General features: G+C 42.0%; 1 long non-coding RNA gene across 1 annotated transcript in view; it reads right to left on the bottom strand.

Moving 5' to 3' along the window:
- Positions 1-20,986, bottom strand: part of LOC115835381 — a 151,623-nt gene that overhangs the window by 44,830 nt on the left and 85,807 nt on the right. The gene's annotated exons all lie outside the window — the stretch shown is intronic.

The raw sequence follows: 20,986 nt of genomic DNA, 5'->3' as shown, positions 1-20,986 counted from the left end.
AATGCAAAAAAAAAGCAGGAAGAAAACAAATCACCAATAATTCACATTTGTCATGGGATCTTTTTCTGACTATAAAAATAATACATGTTTATTGAAGAAACGCAAAAGAAAAAAAAGCAGAAAGAAAACAAATCACCAATAATTCCACCACATGGACATTACCACTGGTCACATACTGTTATATATCCTCATTTTTTCTACACATGTTTTATATATATGTGTATACATATAAATTTTCCAAAATGGGATTATACTATATGGTATTGTTTCCAAAACTTTTTCAACTTAATATTTTAATATTTCTCTTTGTCATCAAATATTCTTTAACTGCCTCCTTTTTAGGGGTCAGACAGTGGTCATATGTACATACATACAAATATGGAGAGAGAATGTATTTTTTGCAATGCACTTAACATACATACATGTGTAATTTATATTAATATTCTCATATATACACATATATGTATATACACAGACGAAAATATATTTACAGTAGATTGTATGAATTTGGTCATTACTCACAAAAACACTATTGTCTATGTCTGGCCACACTAGTGAGTGTTTGCTCACTTTGCAGCATTTAAAAGTGAGGAGTCGACTTCAGATGTACCCCTGAACCTAAAATAAAAAAAGGAGGAGTTGAACTGATTCTTTTTCAATCACAAACTAAAAAAAAAAAAAAAAAAAAAACAGGGCCTCTCTGTCATCTGAAACAATTGGCACATTTTATCCAATAATTAGTTCGCTGAGTGCAATCCTGTTGGGTCTAAGAGGTAAATGGCATTTCTTGATTTTCGCAGGTGATGATTCATTTGGAATCAACAAATGTTCACGGAGCAGATAACCAGCGATACTCCTGCTCTTCAAACAGGAGCATTTCCTTATTCCATCATGCAGGCGGGGGTGGCCAAGAGCCTCCAGATTAAAAAGAATAATACTAATAACACACCAAAATATTTCAACACATGAAGGGGTGTTTCAGAAGTGGCTTTTCATTTCAACATTCTTTCAACAGTTCCGTCAACTTCTTATAAAATTGATAGTAAACACTTTTTAAAGGGGTGCGTGTGTGTGTGTGTGTGCTGGTATTTTGGTGTGATTTGTATTGTGTTATTGAAATACGCTACCCTGGAAAATGCTCAGTTATAAATGCCATTCCTTATAAACATGAGCTGGGCTGCTGATGCATGGCTTTGCAGTTCTCTTTGAACTGCAGTTTTGCTGCTTTCTACGTACGGCCTTCTTGCCACAGAGCAAATGTCTGGGAATAAGAAATGGAGAGGCAAAGGTCATGAAGTTATAGTGGAAAGAACCGGCATCTCTCCCTGTAGGCAGGACTGGCTGACATGGATCTACACTTCCCTCGTGCCAGGGCCTGTGCTCGGTGCTGTCACGCAGCTTCTCTCATTAACCCCCAGCAGCTCTTTCAAGTATGACTAGCCCAGTTATTAGAAGGAAATGGAGAATCAGACCACTCAAGTGTCTTGTCTAAAGTCGCATCAATATTAGATCCCAAAACTTAAATGGGATCAGATCTTCTCATTCTCCAGGCAACATTGCTTTTCCAACTAATCTGTCCCGCCTCCTTGGAGGGACAGGAATAAGGACGTGCCCTGTCCTATTTCTATGGAGCATTCTGAGGGTGGTTCTGGCACATGGCAGTACCTGGTAGCTTTCAGAATGACTTTTCAGTCTCCACACTTGACAGCATTAGCTAGTGACTGGCTCGTGTGTATTCCTTTAAAGATCATAACCTTGATTAGACAACCCCAGAGGAACAAGCCAACATTTTCCTAGTGATCTTAACAGTGGCCTAAACTTTTGGATCTTCTCTAAGAGTTGAAAAAAGAAAAAGTGTGTTTGTACGTGTGTGCATGCACTCATGTGTTTGTGTGTGTACAACGGACATGAAGCAGTCGGGGGTAGGAGCTGGGACACAGGAGGAACAAGCACCTCTGGAACTTCACTCAGTAACATTAGAAAGCTGAAGTGTGCCCAGACGGTGCCGTGGACCCTGCCTGACTTCCTTCCACGGCTCCGTTGCCATGTGCATATCCACATTCATCCCACATCTTTCATTCCACACATATGCACCAATGCAAAAATCTCATGGTTTTCTGCAGGGCTATCATGGCTACTCTAAGGAGTCTAAAATGCTTTCTGGGTCAGATTATTTCTAGAGAACGAACTCCTGCTTCAATCAGGCCAGGAGAGGCTGTTAGGTCAGGCAGTGTCTGAGCACAACTCCTCAGGGGAAGGGATTGCTCTCTGATCACCCTCCCTCCACTACGATACACACACACCCAAATACACAATAGGGTTTCCCCCTTGCAGCCAGGTATATCGTTTACTCAAAGAGGAAACCATTAGGAACTTATGAGACAAGCTGGGCCAAGGAAATGCTCATGTCACATGGTCCCACTGCAGTGCTAGTGAGGAAAAGACCTGGAAAATGCACCAAACACCTGTCATGGACGAACAGCCGTGAACTGTGAGGGGAGCTTATACCCCTTCAATGACTGTGGGACTCTACACTCATCCCACCTGACTCTGACCCTCAGAGCTCAGAAATGCTTGTTAAACAACTAAGTGCTCTGACTTATGGGACAGCATTACGTGGGAACTTGTTAGACATGCAGAACCTCACACCCCCCACCCCAGATTGCTGCATCTGCACTTGAACAAATCCCAGGTGGGCCGCGTGAACACAGACACTCAGCTCTAAACTCCAGAGGAGGGGCTGTCAACCCTGGTTGTCTAGCAGAATCACCTGGAGAGATTCATAACTGGCCCACCATTAGTCTGTGATTGAATTTATCCAGGGTGTGGCCCAGGCAGGGGCATGTTTTAACCCCGCCCCCACCCTTCTAGGGTTGTCAAACATAGCAAATGAAAATACAGAATGCCCAGTTAAATGTGAATTTCAGACAAAATTTTTTTTTAGTGTACATATAAATACTGTGCATATTATATATGATATTTGGGACACACATTAAGAAATTATTCGTGTTTATCTGAAATGTAAGTTTAACTGAGCATTCTGTATTTAATTTGGCAACCCAGTCCCCAGGTGACCCTAATGTACATCCAGGGTTAAGAACCTCTCCTCTAAATCAAGCCTATTGTTATGCAAATATTTGTCCTGAAATTTCCCAAATGATCCTGATGTTAAGTATTGTCTCCTAAGATGGTGGTGCATCATACTTTTGGAAGGAAGGCCTTTCTCATAATGGTATTGAGCAACTACAGGGCCCATGCAAGTCTACTAATGCCAGTGGATGGAGAAATTGAGTTGCCAGGTGACTCATACATATATGTCCGATATTTAATAATTTCGTGCTGTGTCGTATATTCACTTTGTTGGGACTCCCTAAATGTCCTGTACTCCACTACTTTTAAAATAAATTACCAAAATGCAGCAGTTAAAGCTATTTTTCAAGTTTAATTAGGTGTCCTATATTTTTATTTGCTAAGTCTGGCAACTAAATGGAGAAACCACTCTGCTAAAATCCTGGGGAATTTATCCTTAGAAATGTGTCCTCCCAGATTCAGTACTTGTCTCGACCTCTGTTAAAGTTGTTCACTCCAGATCTCTGAACTTCAGCAGGTCAAGTCTGCTAGAAAAATGTGGCTACTCTACCAGCCAAGAATTTCAGTTCATTCTTTGCTGTTCCTGTTAAGTTGAATTTAATAGTTTGGCATTTATCTCACTCATATTTCACACATGGGATAAATTAATATTGACAGACATTTGTTACTAATAAAATGATCCCAAACTTCTTGGTACTTTCTTGTATTATTTTGTAAAGAGTAAAATTAAGGCAAGCAGTGGCTATAAAAACAGGGAATGGGGACTCACAGATAAGTCAGAATGCACATGAAATGACTATTCACGGACTGCTGGCTCCCACATGGAACCCAGAGTTGCAGATTCTACAGAAAAGACGGGGAGGTTGGTGGCTTTCAAGTGTGCTCAGTCAAATAACACAAACATCTTAAGAAACTCTCTGCGGGAGTCTTGGTTGGGACCCAGTTGGCTGAGGGGAGGTGAGGTTGGGAAGGGGAGTGAGATGATGATGACCTTTTGCTAGAGAGAGCCCGAGGGGACAACTGAAGCCCAGGCCAGCCTCCTCTGGGAGAGAACTGTATTTTTGTCATTTTCTCTCCCTCACATTCCCTGGCCTGGCCTGATTCCTATTCCATCTTTACTGTGGGCCAGGGAACAGCAAAGTATCTGTGTGTGAATGAAGGCTGAACGGATACCAAGTCTTAATTTACAAGCTGGATGTTCAGGTTGAAGAATCATCCCAGTAGGCATCAAGAAAGAAGGAAGAAAGGAAAAGAACGACAGAAGAATTAAGAGATGTGGAAGACACACATAGAAGTGCCAACATTTTCTAATAGGATCCCCGAAGGAAAAATGAGAATAAATGGAGGGAAGGAAATGGTGGGCCAAGCAGACAACAAACAACCACATGTGTGAAAGATGGGAACAGCGTGATTAGTGAGGCTAATACATATTAATATAAGTGCTATTATATACAATAAATCATATGTATACATTTCTTCATCCCCAACAAACAAGATTCATATTCTTTTCAAGCTCATAGGGACTTCACAAAAACTGGACATGCTCTTGGTTGCAAAAAGATTCAAAACATTTCAAGGCATCCGTGTCATTCAGACTAAATTCTCTGACCACAGTGCAATAAAATTAGAAACCTATAAAATGGTAGTTTTTGTAAAATTCCATATGTCTAGGCACCAACAAAGATACCACTGAGCAATATTTGATTTCAAGAGAAAATCAGATAGAACAGTGATGAAAATATATAGAGCTTTGTGGCAAGAACAGCATTGCATTTCAAAGTTAGTGAGATGGAGCTAGAGCAGTGCTTACAGGACTATGGAGAGCTTTAAATACATGGAACAGAAATCAGGAAAGGTGTAAAATGAGCTATTTAACTCAGGAAGGGAAAGAGTAATGAAACCTACATAACGAAACAAGAAGAAAAGAGATAAGGCATGTAAACACTGGGAGAGACAAAGAGAAAGAGAATAATGAATATGAAAAATGAAAGCCAGTCTTTCGGAAAGCCCATATGACTCATTAAAAATGGGCAGCAAGGATTACAAATAAATGAAATATATAGCAGAAAGAGAATAAAATTATAGCAATACTAGAGTTTTAAAAAGTATTACAGTGTAATACAGTATATATAGTACATAGATGTCCTCTATATAGATATAAGGTATTATTTGCTTATATAAGTAATTTGTATATAGATAGATGTCCTCTATCTATATACAAATTACTTATATAGACACATACACACACATATATACAAATGTGATCCTGGGACCAGCATCGCCTGGGAACTTCTGGAAAATGCAAATTCTCAGGCTCCTTCCCAGACCTACTCAATCAGAAACTGGGACTAGGGCCAGGAATCTGGGTTTTAACATGCCTCCTCCCACCCCAGGTGATTCTGATATCTGATAGAGTGTGAGGACCTTTGGTATAGGTGATAAATGCTATGGAGAAAAAGCAGGCAAGGGGTACATCATCATGGAGAAGAATGTTTCTTATTTCAAATAGAATAATCAGGAAAGATGGCATTGCTATGGGTGTCTTTTGAGCAGAGCACCTAAAAGAGATAAGGAAGAGAATGATGCAGATATATGAGTGAAGAGTGTTCCAGGCAGATAGAGTGGCAAGTGCAAAGGCCCTGAGTCTGGATCATGCTTAATGTGTCCAAGTAAAACCAGCTTAATTCTTCCATAGAAGTGAAGCTTGATAAATTTACACCTGTCGTATCTAAGTTCCTTTCTCAGGAAACCTACCATCAGGCCTCCCAGATACTATTCAGGAACTGAGGCTTTTCAGATCACCACACCTGGGCAATAAGACGCACCTGCTGCCTGTTGACCAGCTCCTCTTTCTCACCCCCTCCTTAATTCCTATTTTCCTGCACATGATTACAATGAGACATCAGATACCAGACCTTTCATCAGACGACCTGCCGCCGGCTGAGCAACTCTTCCTTGCAGCTTCCGTGTTTCTTCCCCACTATATAAGCTCCTAACTTTAGTCAGGGCTGGGAAAGGTGAGTTGGAGGCTTGTCTCCCATCTCTCCAGCTGATGTTGCCTGAAATGAAGCTTTTCTTCCCTGGCAATACTCATCATATGAGCGACTGGCAACCGGACCTAGGCTGAACCCCTGGCGTTCGACAACACAAGGAAGAGCAAACAGATCAATATAGCTGAGGAAAGTGAACCAGGAAGAGAGTATTAAATGCAGTTGGAAAGGTGAAGTTGGGGGAAGGGTTATGGGAGCAGATCCCACTGGACCTGTCCCTGAGTTGCTCACGAGATGAGAGCATTTCCCTTCACCCTGGGTATACTTTGGTGGATCCGCTGATCTCATTCCTTAAGAACTCCCCAAGTCACCTATCACAGGGAGAATTTTACATAGGGAAACTGATTACAAAGGGATGGAGGCATGGAGAAGCCAAATATACAGGTTGAACCACATATGGGGCACCTCAGAACCCCCCAAATCTTCTGCCCCTGCAGCCTAGTAGCAGGCTTGCAGGCTGCCTGGGGGTCTCCCGGGGCAGTTCTTGCTTGCTCCTGTCATCTAGCTGAGCCACTTGGCCCTTGTCTTAAAGGAATGGCAGGAGTTCTCAACATGGGTACTCATTCTTCATTTTGGAGAGCAGGCAAAATTACTTCTACAAGGAGTGGCAAGCTCACCCAGGGGGCAGAATGTTCTTCATATTTCCCCTTTCCCCTCTTCCCTTTCCTTACCCCTTTCCTCCCATCTTCTCCATGGCACTTTGGCTGGAAGGGACTCACATTTCTGTGAAACTCCAGGGCCACAGTCAGCCAGGTGAAAAACAGTACATCAGGGTCAGCCTTCCTTTCTGTCATCTTACAGAACTTGTAGTCTTGCTTTTCTTTGCTAAAAAGCAGCAGACCTCATGGTTAGGAGCACAGACCTGAGAGAGAGAGATGTGCCTTGAAGCCAGTTCTGACTTTGTCAGTTACAAGCTTGGACAAGCCACTTTGCTAAGCCTCATTCTCCCTGTCTTTAAAACTATTCAACTGGCCTGGTGCAGTGGCTCACGCTTGTAATCCCAGCACTTTGGGAGGCCAAGGCGGGCGGATCACGAAGTCAGGAGATCGAGACCACAGTGAAACCCCGTCTCTACTAAAAATACAAAAAAATTAGCCGGGCGTGGTGGCGGGCGCCTGTAGTCCCAGCTACTTGGAGAGGCTGAGGCAGGAGAATGGCGTGAACCCGAGAGGCGGAGCTTGCAGTGAGCCGAGACTGAGCCACTGCACTCCAGCCTGGGTGACAGAGCGAGACTCCGTCTCAAAAAAAAAAAAAAAAACAAAAAAACTATTCAACTGTATTGACCTCACTGAGCCTTGTCATGAATTTCAGCTAGGTAACCTGTATAGAGCCTGCATATTTGCCTCTCACTTATACTCAGTTGTCATTACTGAATTTATTATTTTTAACAACCCACCCCAAATCAGATTCCCACATGATAGTGTTGGTGGGTCCTATTTTCATTGAATGTAATTTCCTGGGCCTATATTGCCTTAGATCCATTCTGTATCCTTCTCTGTTCTGCTCCCCATTGCAAATGAGGAGACTGCATCTCCTGGGGCTTCCAGGACAAGTGACTTTGAATGGGTTCACCCAGAGGTAAGGTAGGGGAGAAGTCAGGGCATTTCTTCCCTTCCTGCTCCATCTGGGTGGCATTCTTTCAGAGGCTGTATCTTCCCTGGGGCTCTAGCTCCTGCCTTATGGTCCCCAGCTTTCATTGAATGATCCTCATCCTTAGGACTTGGTGAGATGGTTTGGCTATGTCCCCACTCAAAATCTCATCTTGAATTGTAATCCCCATAATCCCCATGTGCCAAGGGTGGGACCAGGTGGAGGTAACTGGATCATGAGGGTGGTTTCCCCCATGCTGTTCTTGTGACAATGAGTGTGTCTCACAAGATCTGATCATTTTTAAGCATCTGGCATTTCCTCTGCTTGCACTCACTCCATCCTGCTACCCTGTAAAGAAGGTACCTGCTTCTCCTTTGCCTTCTGCCATGAGTGTAAGTTTCCTAAGGCCTTCCCAGCAATGCAGAACCGTGAGTCAATTAAACCTCTTTCCTTTATAAATCACCCAGTCTAGGGTATTTTTCATAGCAGTGTGAGAACAGACTAATATAGTAAATTGGTACTGAGGTAGTGGGGCCACTGCTGTAAACATACTCAAAAATGTGGAAGTGACTTAGGAACTGGGTAACAGGCAGAGGTTGGAACAGTTTGGAGAGCTCAGAAGACAGGAAGATGTGGAAAAGTTTGGAACTTCTTAGAGACTTGAAGAATAGTTTGGACCAAAATGCTGATAGTGATTGGAAAATGAAGTCCAGGCTAAGGTGGTTTCAGATGGAGATAAGGAACTTCTTTGGGACTGGAGCAAAGGTGACACTTGCTATTCTTTAGCAAAGAAACTGACAGCATTTTGCCCCTACCCTAGAGATCTATGGAACTTTGAACTTGAGAGAGATGATTTAGGGTATCTGGTGGAAGAAATTTCTAAGCAGCAAAGCATCCAAGAGGAAGCAGGGTACAAAAGTTTGGAAAACTTGCAGCCTTATGATGCAATAGAAAAGAAAAACCCATTTTCTTTAGAGAAATTCAAGCCAGATGCAGAAATTTACTTCAGTAAAGAGGAGCTGAATGTTAATCACTGAGACAATGGGGAAAACATCTTCAGGGCATATCACAGACCTTCACAGTAGCCTCTCTCATCACAGGCCCAGAGGCCTAGCAGGGAAAAATGGGCTGGGCCCTGCTCTATGCAGCCTCAGGACATGATGCCCTGCATTCCAGCTGCTTCAGCTCCAGCAGTGGCTAAAAGGGGCCAAGGTATAGCTCAAGCCATTGTTTTAGAGGGTGCAAGCCCCAAGTCTTGGTGGCTTCCATGTGGTTGAGCCTGTGGGTGCACAGAAGTGCACAGAAGTCAAGAATTGAGGTTTGGGAACCTCTGCCTAGATTTCAGAGAATGTATGGAAACACCTGGATAACCAGGCAAAAGTTTGCTGAAGGAGTGGAGCCCTCAAGGAGAACCTCTGCTAGGGCAATGCAGAAGGAAAATGTGGAGTTGGAGCCCCCACACAGAGTCCCCACGGGAACATTGCCTAGTGGAGCTGTGAGGGCCACCATTCTCCAGACCCCAGAATGGTAGATCCACTGACAGCTTGCACCATGCACCTTGAAAAGCCACAGACACTCAACACCAGCCTGTGAAACCAGCCAGGAGGGGGGCTGTACCCTGCAAAGCCAAGGGACAGAGCTGCGAAGGCTGTAGGAACCCATTTCTTGGATCAGGATGACTTGAATGTGAGACATGGAATCGAAGGAGATCATTTTGGAACTTTAAGGTTTAATAATTGCCCTATTGGATTTTGGACTTGCATGGGGCCTGTAGCCCGTTTGTTTTGGCCAATTTTTCTTATTTAGAATGAGTATATTTATGAGTATATTTACCCAATGCCTGTACTCCCATTGTATCTAGGAAGTGTCTAACTTTTTTTTTTTTGAGACAGTTTCATTCTTGTCACCCAGGCTGGAGTGCAATTGCACAATCTCAGCTCACTACAACCTCCACCTCCCTGGTTCAAGTGATTCTCCTGCCTCAGCCTCCTCAGTAGCTGGGATTACAGGTGTGTGCCACCAGGCCCAGCAAATATTTTTGTATTTTTAGTAGAGATGGGATTTCACCATGTTGGCCAGGCTGGGCTCAAACTTCTGACCTCAGGTGATCCAACCACCTTGGCCTCTCAACTTGCTTTTGATTTTACAGGCTCCTAGGTGGAAGGGACTTGCCTTGTCTCAGGTGAAACTTTGGACTTGGACTTTTAGATTAATGCTGGAATGAGTTAAGACTTTGGGGGACTGTTAGAAAGGCATGATTGTGCTTTGAAATGTGAGGACACGAGATTTGGGGTGGGCCAGGAGTGGAATTATCTGATTTGGCTGTGCCCCACCCACAATCTCATCTTAAATTGTAATCCCCATAATCCCCATGTGTCAAGGGCAGGACCAAGTGGAGGTAATTGGATCATAGGGGCAGTTTCCTCCATGCTGTTTTTGTGATAATGAGTGATTCTCACAAGATCTGATGGTTTTATAAGTGTCTGGCATTTCCCCTGCTTGCACTCACTCTGTCCTGCTGCCCTGTGAAGAGGTGCCTGCTTTTCCTTTGCCTTCTGCCATGATTGTAAGTTTCCTGAGGCCTTCCCAGCCATGCAGGACTGTGAGTCAATTAAACCTCTTTCTTTTATAAATTACTCAGTCTTTGGTATTTCCTCATAGCAGTGTGAGAATGGACTAATATACTTGGGAACATTGCTTCTTTCTTTTTCCGCATATGGCTTAAGGGATGGCAGTGGATTTCCAGCTCTTTCTCATCTTTGGGTTACTATTTTTTGTTTCTCTATTCTTCTTCATTTCTCCTTTCCTTTGTAATTTTTTCCTAAATTCAGTTCTCTCTGTGATAATATTAGATGTGGTATTTATGTTTTTGATTAGAACATGATAGATACTCATGTCTTGCAATGAATATTTGCTTCCTTATTTAGGATTAGTATGAATCCCCCATTCCTTGACCCTGCCTGGGAAAACAAACAAACAAACAAACAAAAAACCTAGCCCCTGTGGAAAGAATTCAGAGTATTTATTTCAGGCTTTCATTGGTTCTGCCCCTGCCAACTTAAAAATGAAGGGCTTTCTCTGCTAAACTATGACCTAAACTACAGTCAATGTTGGAAAAGGGAGAGAAATCCACAAACTGTCTACACTTGATGCAGGAACAATTTCTAAGGAGTAGAGAAGGTATAACTTCAAAATGGAGAAGGTCTTCTTTGCATCTAAAAATCTGTAGATTCTCAATTTTAAAACTACACAGCTACAGTAATCAAAACGGTATGGCACCAGTGTAAGAATAGGCATACAGACCAATGGAGTAGAACTGGCAGCCCAGAAATAAACCCTCACATCTATAGTCAATTAATTTTCAACTAGGGTGTCAATACCATTTAAGGCAAAAGGATAGTCTTTTTATCAAATGGTGCTGGGAAAATCATCTCTGTGCAATAGAATGAAGTTGAAACCTTACATCATACCACAAGCAAAAGTTAACTCAAAATAGATCAAAGACCTGAATTTAAGAGCTGAAACTGTAAAATGCTTAGAGGAAACATAGGGGAATATCTTCATGACTTCGGATTTGGTGATGGCTTATTAAATATAACACCTAAAGCATAGACAATAACCACAAAAATAGGTAAATTGAACTTCATTAAAATTTGAAACTTTTGTATATCAAAGGACACAACTGAGAGTGAAAAAACCCATAGAAAAGAAAAAAACACTTGCAAATCATATCTCTGATAAGGGATTAATATCCAGAATACATTAAAACTATAATTCAACAACAAAAAGATAAACAGCCCAATTAAAAAATGGACAAAGGACTTAAACATTTTCTAAAGAAGATATGCAAATGGCAATAAGCACATGAAAAAGGTGTAACATCATTAGTCATTAGGGAAATGCAAGTCAAAACCACAGTGAGATGCCACTTCACACCCGCTAGGATGGCTATAACAGAAAAAGACAAAAACAGAAAATAACAAGTGTTGGTGAGGATGTGGAGAAATGGAAACCTTTGTACATTGCTAGTAGGAAAGTGAAATTGTGCAGTCACGTGGAAAACATTCTGGTAGTTCCTCAAAAAGTTAAATGTAGAATTACTAGCAATTCCACTCCTAAGTATATACCTAAAATAATTGGAAAGAAGACTTCAGACAGATATATGCCAATGTTCATAGGAGCATTATTTACAATAACCAAAAGGTAGAAGCCAACTAATTGTCCATCAACAGATGAATGGATAAACACAGTGTGGTATATACATGCAGTGGAATATTATTGAGCCCTAAAAAGAAACAAAACCCTGATACATGCTGCAACATGGAGGAAGCTTGATAATATTAGGCTAAGTGAAAGAAGCCATCCATAAAAAAACAAATAATATACATTTCTACTTATACAAAATATCTAGAATAAGCAAATTCAGAGAGACAGAAAGTAGATTAGAGGTTACCAAGGACTGGAGAGAGAGAGAAGTTGGGAGTTGTTGCTTAATGGGTACAGAGTTTCTGTTTGGGGTGATGTTTTGGAAATAGTGGTGATGGTTGCACAGCAGTGTGAATGTAATTCAAGCCATTCCATTGGACACACAAAATGGCCAAAATGGAAAATTTTATGTTATGTATATTTTACATATATATCTATACATACGTAATTTTTAAGCCTGTAGATTGCTGGACCAGATGTGAACAGGGATCAAAATGATTTCTATATGAGTTTCATGGCGACCATCCCACCCTCACCCACTGCAGCCAGCCCCATTATCTTGGCTCCCCAACTCTTCTTTCCTGGGTAGATTTTTTTGAGTCCAGTTTCTTCTTGAGGATCTTTGTACACAGAGGGTACAGGCTTCTAGGAGTTGTGGTGTGTATGAGCAAGGGGCTGGGGGTTAACAGGATAGAAACGTATTGTTTCGAGGGTAGCCAGGGAGAGGTTTCATTCAGCAGCTACTGTGAGGGGAAGCTTTGGGATAAGGGCAAGATGTCCAAAAGGTTATCAGGCATGCATTAAGAAAATCTATTATAAAGATCGATGTAACTCTCCAAGGAAGGCTGCAGCAGGATTGCTATTTCTCTGAATGCAACACTGTGTAAAGGCAGAGCTGCACGGAATGTCTGATTTTGTGCAAGTTACATATTCAATGGACAAATGGTCATTTGTCCCCCAAAGGAGGCAGTCCAGCCCCATCCCCCATTAGTACTGTTTTCCACTAATGACCTGAAGGATGCCTATCTGTAGGCATTACAGGCAATACCATGCAACCAAAAACAGCAAAAATATTCTTCCAGGAAAATTCATATGGTAAAACTCACTTAGACACCATTTTGCTCTCAGAGGTACACTTTTGACCATTAACATTCCACGAACTCTGGCAGCAGGTATCCAAATCTGTACCAAGCTCAGGTTTCCTCACTGACAGTGTCTCCCACCCCCAAACAAAGTTTGTTCTTGTTTCAGCCTCTTCACATGGCCTGCCCCCAGATCTGGAATGTTCTCCTACCTGGAATGTCCTCTCTACTCCTCTCTGCTCATCTAAATCCCACTCGACCAGAAACCCACCTTTTGTTCAGAGCCCATTCCAGTCTCCAGTTTGCAGTAATGTCTCCCCACCCTGATCTCCTCTAGTCATTATTCTTTCCACCTCACATTTTGGGCCTTACTAATGCTCTGATTCTTTTTGTTCTTTCATTGATGTCGGGATTGTCTAACCCCCGCCTACAGACTGCGGTTTCCTTGCAATAAGGGTCACATCATACACTCCTAGGGCTTTTCAGTGTGACACTAGCCTAGCACTAGGCCAGACACGTAACAGGTAGTAAAAATCTATGTATTTGCTTTGAGTTGATGCAGAAGATCTTCTCATTTCTTAATCTCAGCACCACCCACCAGATACATGTTTTTTCTGTCATTTTTAATTGTGCAACATGATGTCATGCCACATACTGTTTACTTTGCAAAGTGATTTACTAGTGGAAGGTGTTGTTGTAACTACACGAGGACCACCCTCCTCACTGTCTTTGCTAGCTGAGTCCCAGTTTTGTTCAGATAGCAATATGCTTGGCCCTGGGGGATGAATGTGATTATGGCAGGCTGCCTGAGGCCAGTGGCAGTCAAGTCACGCAGTTGTGGGTCAGGTGACCCTGTGAGATACAAAGTCAACGGGGATTTCTGGGAATGATTTGGGGTTTTTTCTTGTTAGAAAGTAGCCAATCACAGAAGGAAAGTATTTTGCCCTCTTCTCTGCCTTCCTGTTTGGGAAGTTGTCAAGTGAAGAACATGATTTTGGAGCTGTGCAGCCATCTTATGGCCGTAAGGGAAAAGTAGCTCACAAACAGAGGACGGCAGAGAACAAAGACAGAAGGAATATGCATCCTTGACAACATCCTTGTGCCATTAAACTTAACTTGGAGCCTTTGCTTTTTAAGCTTTTTGTGATGTGAGAAAAATACATATTTGAATTAATTGCAAATGTCTACCATGTTGCTTTCACCCCACTCTAGACCTTCCAGGGCAGCCCAGGTGGGCCAGGCTAGTGAAGGTGAATGCCACATGCAGCTCTCTTCTCTCCCTCTGCCCCCGTGTCCTCCTCCAGCCTATAAAGCTGGAAGATCCAACCTTGGGATGGGACAGACATGAATTCAAACAGCGCCTATCTCTATGATGCCCCTGAGAGGGTCAGCTATTTTACAAGCTCATCACGATTCTAAGAACTGACTAAATCACTGAAAATGTTTCCAGGCCTCAGACTCAACAAACGAGTCCTTTTCTGGACTTATCAAACCTGTGCAAAAAGGACATTTGCGATAAGCACTATGAATGAGAAACATCTGGTCATGTAAACTCACAGAATGGTAAGGGTGGAGGAGAAAGTGGAATGAGCGTCTGAAAGGAGGATATCTTAGTCTTGTTTTCATTGGATCCTTAATGCCTTCTTTTGCTTACACAGTCACAATGAAATAATCATTCATGATTCATGGTGATGTTTTTTGTTTTTAACAGATTTTTTTCTCCTGATTAAGGTGATGATCCCTCAAGTTCTAAGGAGCCAAGAAAGCTTAGCCTCAAATGATTTTTCATTAGAAACATAAAACCAAGGACCTTCTGACTTGGCACATCAAGAGTTATTTAACGATAATGAAAAACCCCATAATTTTGATATCTTTCTTGACCTGCCCATTAACAGCTCAGGCCATACACTCTGATGGCTAGTCTTGGATAGGTTTATTTCTCTGCCTACATGAGGAAAGTATTTTTCTTCTCCAAGTCCCAATCAACCAGCAGCCAGTGAAAGACAGTGTCCCCAACTCCCACACAAGGCAAAGGGATTGTTTTAATACTTTACAAATCAAAAGCCTTTAAATCGTGTTTAATAATGGGAAATTTTAAGGCTTTTATATGAAGCTTTCGCATTTTTTAAAACATTCTTCTGGAATAAGATCCAAATCTTTGGCACACAGATGAGGCACATGAAGTATAAACTGAAACCATTTGCATTATTTGAGGAAACAAATGCTTTCACTTTACTACAAGGCTATTGCAGAACCTAGTGAGGAGTTTTAATGTGAGAGAGTAGAGAGGATACTTTTGAATAATTCTCATAGCCAAGAACCTTATCTATACATGAGTGATAGAAACCAAGATTCCATTCACAGAAGGGCAAATACAAATATTTCTTCACTATTATGTTCAGACATCCTTGTAATTTAAAAAAGAAAGTAAATTAAAATGAAAAAATACGATAAAGATTTTCACCTATCAAATTTTGAAGGAATTAAATATACATATACATATATTCACACATACAGCAATGCACCACTTAACATTTTGGTCAAAAACAGACTGCATATATGACGGTGGTCCTATAAGAGTATACTGTATTTTTACTTTACCTTTTATATGTTTAGATACCCAAATACTTACCATTGTGTTACAACTGCCTACAGTATTCAATACAGTAACATGCTGTACAGATTTGTAGCCTAGGAGCAATAGGGCATACCATATAGCCAGGTATATTGTAAGTTATACTCTCTAGGTTTGTGTAAGTAGATTCCGTGATTTTGGTGTAATGAAACCACCTAATGATGCATTTCTCAGCACATATCCCCATCATTAAGCAATGCATGACTATATATGTGTCTGTCTGTGTGTGTGTGTATATGTATTATATATATAATATGTATATATAAACATGCCAGATATAGGATTGTGATACACAGACTTTGTGGGAGTCTAAATTGGTACATTTCTGGCAAGAAATATGACATTTCTATTAAGAACAGTTAAAAGATTCATCCTTTTTTAACCCAGGAATTCCATCTTAAGGAACTTCTGTATAGTAGGCCCAGTTAGAGGTAGATGCTGTGCTCACAATGCCTCCCGATGGCTTGTGTGTATGAGAGACTGTTAAGTGTTGATTGAGCCAAGATCTGACTTCAGCCAAGCAAACTCCCAGCAGTGGGGAGACAGGGAAACTAAATGCCTGGAGAACCTCCTGGGCCACCCCTTCCTGATATGTGATTGTCTACCATGCCTCCTACTCAAAGAGCTGCTCCCAGCTCCTTCCAGTCATCTTCATTTTTGCATAACCAGCCAGAGTTGTGCACCTTTAAAATGTTCATATTCCTTGACTCAGTGTTTCCACCTTAGGAATCTGGCCTATGGAATTAATCTGAAATTTGGACACAAAGAATACCAGGATCACTTCTAATATAAAAAGGCAAAAACTCTAAGTGCTCAAGGATTGGGAAATAATTGAGTATCTTATGTTTCAGTCAAACAAATTAAAAATTGTGAAGCCATTTAAAATTGTGTTTCCAAAGACATTTTAATGACATGGAGAAATGCTTATGCTATAATGTCAAATGAAAAATAAAACTCTATAAAATTATAAATATAGCCTAATGTCAACTACACATTATGTATGTGTGCACTTAAAAATGAATGGAGAGACATAAAACGGTTATGTGCAGTAGTAAGATTTTGAGTATTTTTCTTCTCTCTCTTTTTTTTTTTTTTTTGTTGTTGTTGTTGTTGAGACGGAGTCTCGCTCTGTCGCCCAGGCTGGAGTGCAGTGGCGTGATCTCTGCTCACGGCAAGCTCCGCCTCCCAGGTTCACACCATTCTCCTGCCTCAGCCTCCCGAGTAACTGGGACTACAGGTGCCTGCCACCATCGGTTAATTTTTTGTATTTTTAGTAGAGACAGGGTTTCACCGTGTTAGCCAGGATGGTCTGTATTTTTATTTTCTTTAAACCCTTTTTTCAATTTCAAAATTCTCATCACATTACTTTTAGAGGCAAAAAACGTATGTTATTTTAAGTAATTAGAATAAAGTAGACTCTTGTTTTACTTGTGTTCACCGTTAGTGAATGAAATGCAGTTCAATCAGATAGTTTGGGGTAGTGGCCTCCACCTGGCTTCACATTAAAGTCGCTTTTATCTACTTATCTATTTATTGTTTTTGCCTTAATGTTTACTTTCCTAGAGTCAAAGAAGAGCTAAGTTCAGCATGTGCTCATTAAAAAGCACTAATGTTCCAGCAGTTTCCTGGCACCTTGATCTCATCTCCTCTCGCAGCTGCCTCACTTGCCAGCAGCTCAGTCCCACCTCTGTCCTGGAGCCACTCCTGGCTTTAGAAGAAAGGGTTGAACTAGGCTCCATTCAACGTTTAGGGTCTGAGCATTAAGCCTTGCTATTGTCCATCTCAGACATCACACAGCTCCAGTAATCTGCTTTGCCCTGCTTAGCCAAACATCTGGCTCTTTCTTTTGCCCTGGGCAAGGTAATGGGCACAAGACCACAGCATCTCTAGAATTGGGGTTTTGGCATGCCTTTTCCATTTCCTTTTCTCTTTCTCTAACACAAAGGTTATGACCTAGTGATACATTTTCCAGGTGCTGCTTGCCTGTCAGATTGCCTGTTGGGCCAAGAGGAGCTTTAAAATTGTACCCGTGCCCAGGTGATTCTAATTTAATTCATGGGTGGGGAGAGGGGAAGCCTGGAATCAGCATTTTTAAAGCTCCCCTGGGGATTTTAACATACAGCTAGAGTTCAAACCACTGGTCTAGGGTTCCTATAGATTAAATCTCTGTGATTACAGCCTACTGAGTATGGTAGGCTCTAACTCGATTATTTAAACGGATAAAAATGACTTCCCTGTCTGTGCAAAAGACTCAATCATTTCAGACATGTGAACCCAGCCCTTATGTGACTTTAACCAGTTTCTCTTCCTGCAAAACTAAAATCATTTCTAGCTCCCCAACTCCAGGCTGTGTTTCCAGAAGCCCGCTGGCCATCTACAAGTGTGTTCTCTAGATCTCTCAGCTCCACATACCCTAGACTGTCCCACTGTTCCTCTCTTCCTGGCCTCTTCCTATGCGATGTCACATCATTGATGTCACTATTATCACACCATATCCAAGTTAGACATTTTTAATTCATTTCCTTTATCCCTACCATCAAATTCCAGGAAAGAGGACTCATCAATATATTAGCTTTTGAAAGTCAGGCTTCAGAGGGAAATGTGGGAAGAGTCTGGGTGTGACCTTGGAGAAACACATCAAACACATCAAAACGTGTTTGGTCCCAGCACTTTGGGAGGCCAGGCGGGCGGATCACGAGGTCAGGAGATGGAGACCATCCTGGCTAACATGGTGAAACCCTGTCTCTACTAAAGGTGCAGAAAATGAGCCGGATGTGGTGGCAGGCACCTGTAGTCCCAGCTACTCGTAGTCCCAGCTACTCGGGAGGCTGAGCCAGGAGAATGGTGTGAATCCGGAAGGCAGACCTTGCAGTGAGCCGAGATTGCGCCACTGCACTCCAGCCTAGGCGACAGAGCCAGATTCCCTCTCAAAAAAAAAAAAAAAAAAAAAAAAAAAAAAAAAAAAAAAAAAAACGCATTTGGAAGCTCCATTTTTCAAACACTGCAAGGCAAACTGCCGAGGTCAATGTCCTCATTTCTAACCTTTGTATGGGGCCTCCTGCCTTTGTATTTCTCTTTCAACTCCGTCTCCTCTCCTTCAGTCTCTGTGGCTGACCTCGCCGACCCTTGTTTCTCACCTGAGCTACTGGGACAGCCTGTCTGCCATTTGTTCTCCCCAGTCAACCCACGTCATCAGTATTCACACCACTCCTATTCTGGGCACCTTAGAGTACTCAGACCTTAGAATCAGCCTGCCTGGCTTTGATTCCCACCTCCAGCACTTTCTAGCAGAATGATCTTGGACAATTAACCTTGCTTCTCTGTGCTTCGATTTCCTCATCTGTAGCATAAGAAGAAAAATTATGGTGCTTACTCCATTAAGTTGTTAGAAATACCGAATTACTTAAGAAACTCCTTAGACCAATTCCTGGCACAAACTAAGCACCAGGTCTATTTGCTATTATTATTTGTATCACTAATATTCGGTTATTAAATAGAGTCCAACTCCTTAAAAAGGTCATCCGGGCCTGCCACACTCTGCCTCCTTCCTGCCTTCCAGCCTAATCCTTTACTACCCCACTCCCACACACCAGCATTTGCCCGGCTAGATTATTCAGCTGTAATTTCCTGCCTCCTGGCCTTTGCTTACCCTTTGTTGCCTGGGATGCCCTTATCCTCATTTCTAGCTATGGAAATTCTGTGAATTCTTCAAGTCCACCTCAGAGGCACACTTATTCTTGACCCCTTTACTGATGCCTCAACTTGGAACTAGTTTCTCCCTCCTAGGTGACGTATTTGCCCTTACTTTTTACATCTGACAATTGTGCTTTGTATTACAGGAGGCATTTGTGGCCTCCTCTTTCTCCTACCTCCCCAACAACCCCAGATGGTTCAGGAAACTGTGAGTTCCTAAAGGACAGGTTCTTGTGTTGTCCACATTTTAAATACATTTAAGTTTTTCCATTTATATTTTATGACCTTGTGCTTAGCAAAATGCCTGATGTAAAGGGAATTTTGCAAAAGTTTGTTGAAGAGAATTATTGAATGTCTATGAACACTCTCATGTCTATTCCAAGCTGAAACAGACACTTGGTAATTATCTGGTGACTATAAATAGGGTGTGAAATTGGACACTCAGAACAAAATAGCCTCTCTGAGATCCAAGTGGTCGGACCTGGGTGTCTACACTGATGAGACTAGTGCTACAAATCTAAGATATCCATTGCTCTGTGTGTGTCTGTTCATAACTTTTTGGTTGCAAGTAATATAAAACCTGATTCAAACAGATTTAAGAAATGAAGTAGAAAGGTTCAGCAAGGTTGGTTCCCGTGGCTCAACAATGTCACCAAACGCCCAGCTCCATCCTGTATTTCCTAATATCCACCTGTTGTGTTGAACCCTAGGCTTGCTTCCCTTATGGCCAGAAGATAGCTGCCAGAAGCTTCTGAAAAATACATGCTTCCTCACCCATGTCCACTGGTAGGACCACCATATTGCATAACTCTAGGGTATGCAATTCATTGAATTGAATTAAACATAAAGAAAATGGCACCTCCTGGATTTGTGCAAGGCAATGGCTTTGTCCACCAGAAAGAGAATATCTTCAAGTGGCATCCATAGAAGAGATAGGAAACTTCTTCACCAGCAGCCCTCAGAAAACATCTTGTGACATATGTGGATCTCACCTTCTCTACCAGTCAGAGCCATAGGGTGGGACCAATTGGACTGATTATGTCAGGCTCCATGTTTGGCAGACCCTGAGTTACCGTCAGAACCAGAAAGATGGGCAGAATGATGAGCTAGTAGAGACCAGGAAGGTAGGGCTTGCTCCCTCAATTGATGATACACACACATGTGTGTGCATGCATGCATGCATGTGATATATGCATACTCATATAAAACTGCAATTTTCACTTATTCAGCAAATATTTGCCTGCTATGTGCCCCATACAATGAATATTATTCAGTCTCTACCTTGAAGGAGAGTCCTTTCTTTTTTCCTTCTCTCCATTACCAAGTCAAAGCAGCTGAACCTTTCTCTTCTTCTTTGACATGACCTCTTCAGAATCTGTTTCCAGTATGCACCTTTCTTACCCTTCAAGGTGGCTCACTGGATTGTATTTAAGCCATCAGCATGTGTCTACAGATTGAGGTGCTGGTAAGAAATCTACCCTTGCAGCTCTATGGGTGTTTTTCTAAGGGTGGCTGTGGTCATGCCAGCCACAGAAAAGGGATTGCACAAGTTGACTAGGCACTCCGTTGGGCCCTCCAAGTGTCCCTAAGGGACAGACCTATGTCCACAACTAAATACTCCCAGAGCTATTCCAGTCATC

Source organism: Nomascus leucogenys, chromosome 6 (assembly GCF_006542625.1).
Source record: "Nomascus leucogenys isolate Asia chromosome 6, Asia_NLE_v1, whole genome shotgun sequence".
Taxonomy (NCBI): domain Eukaryota; kingdom Metazoa; phylum Chordata; class Mammalia; order Primates; family Hylobatidae; genus Nomascus; species Nomascus leucogenys.
This window is presented reverse-complemented; position numbering and strand designations above follow the sequence as displayed.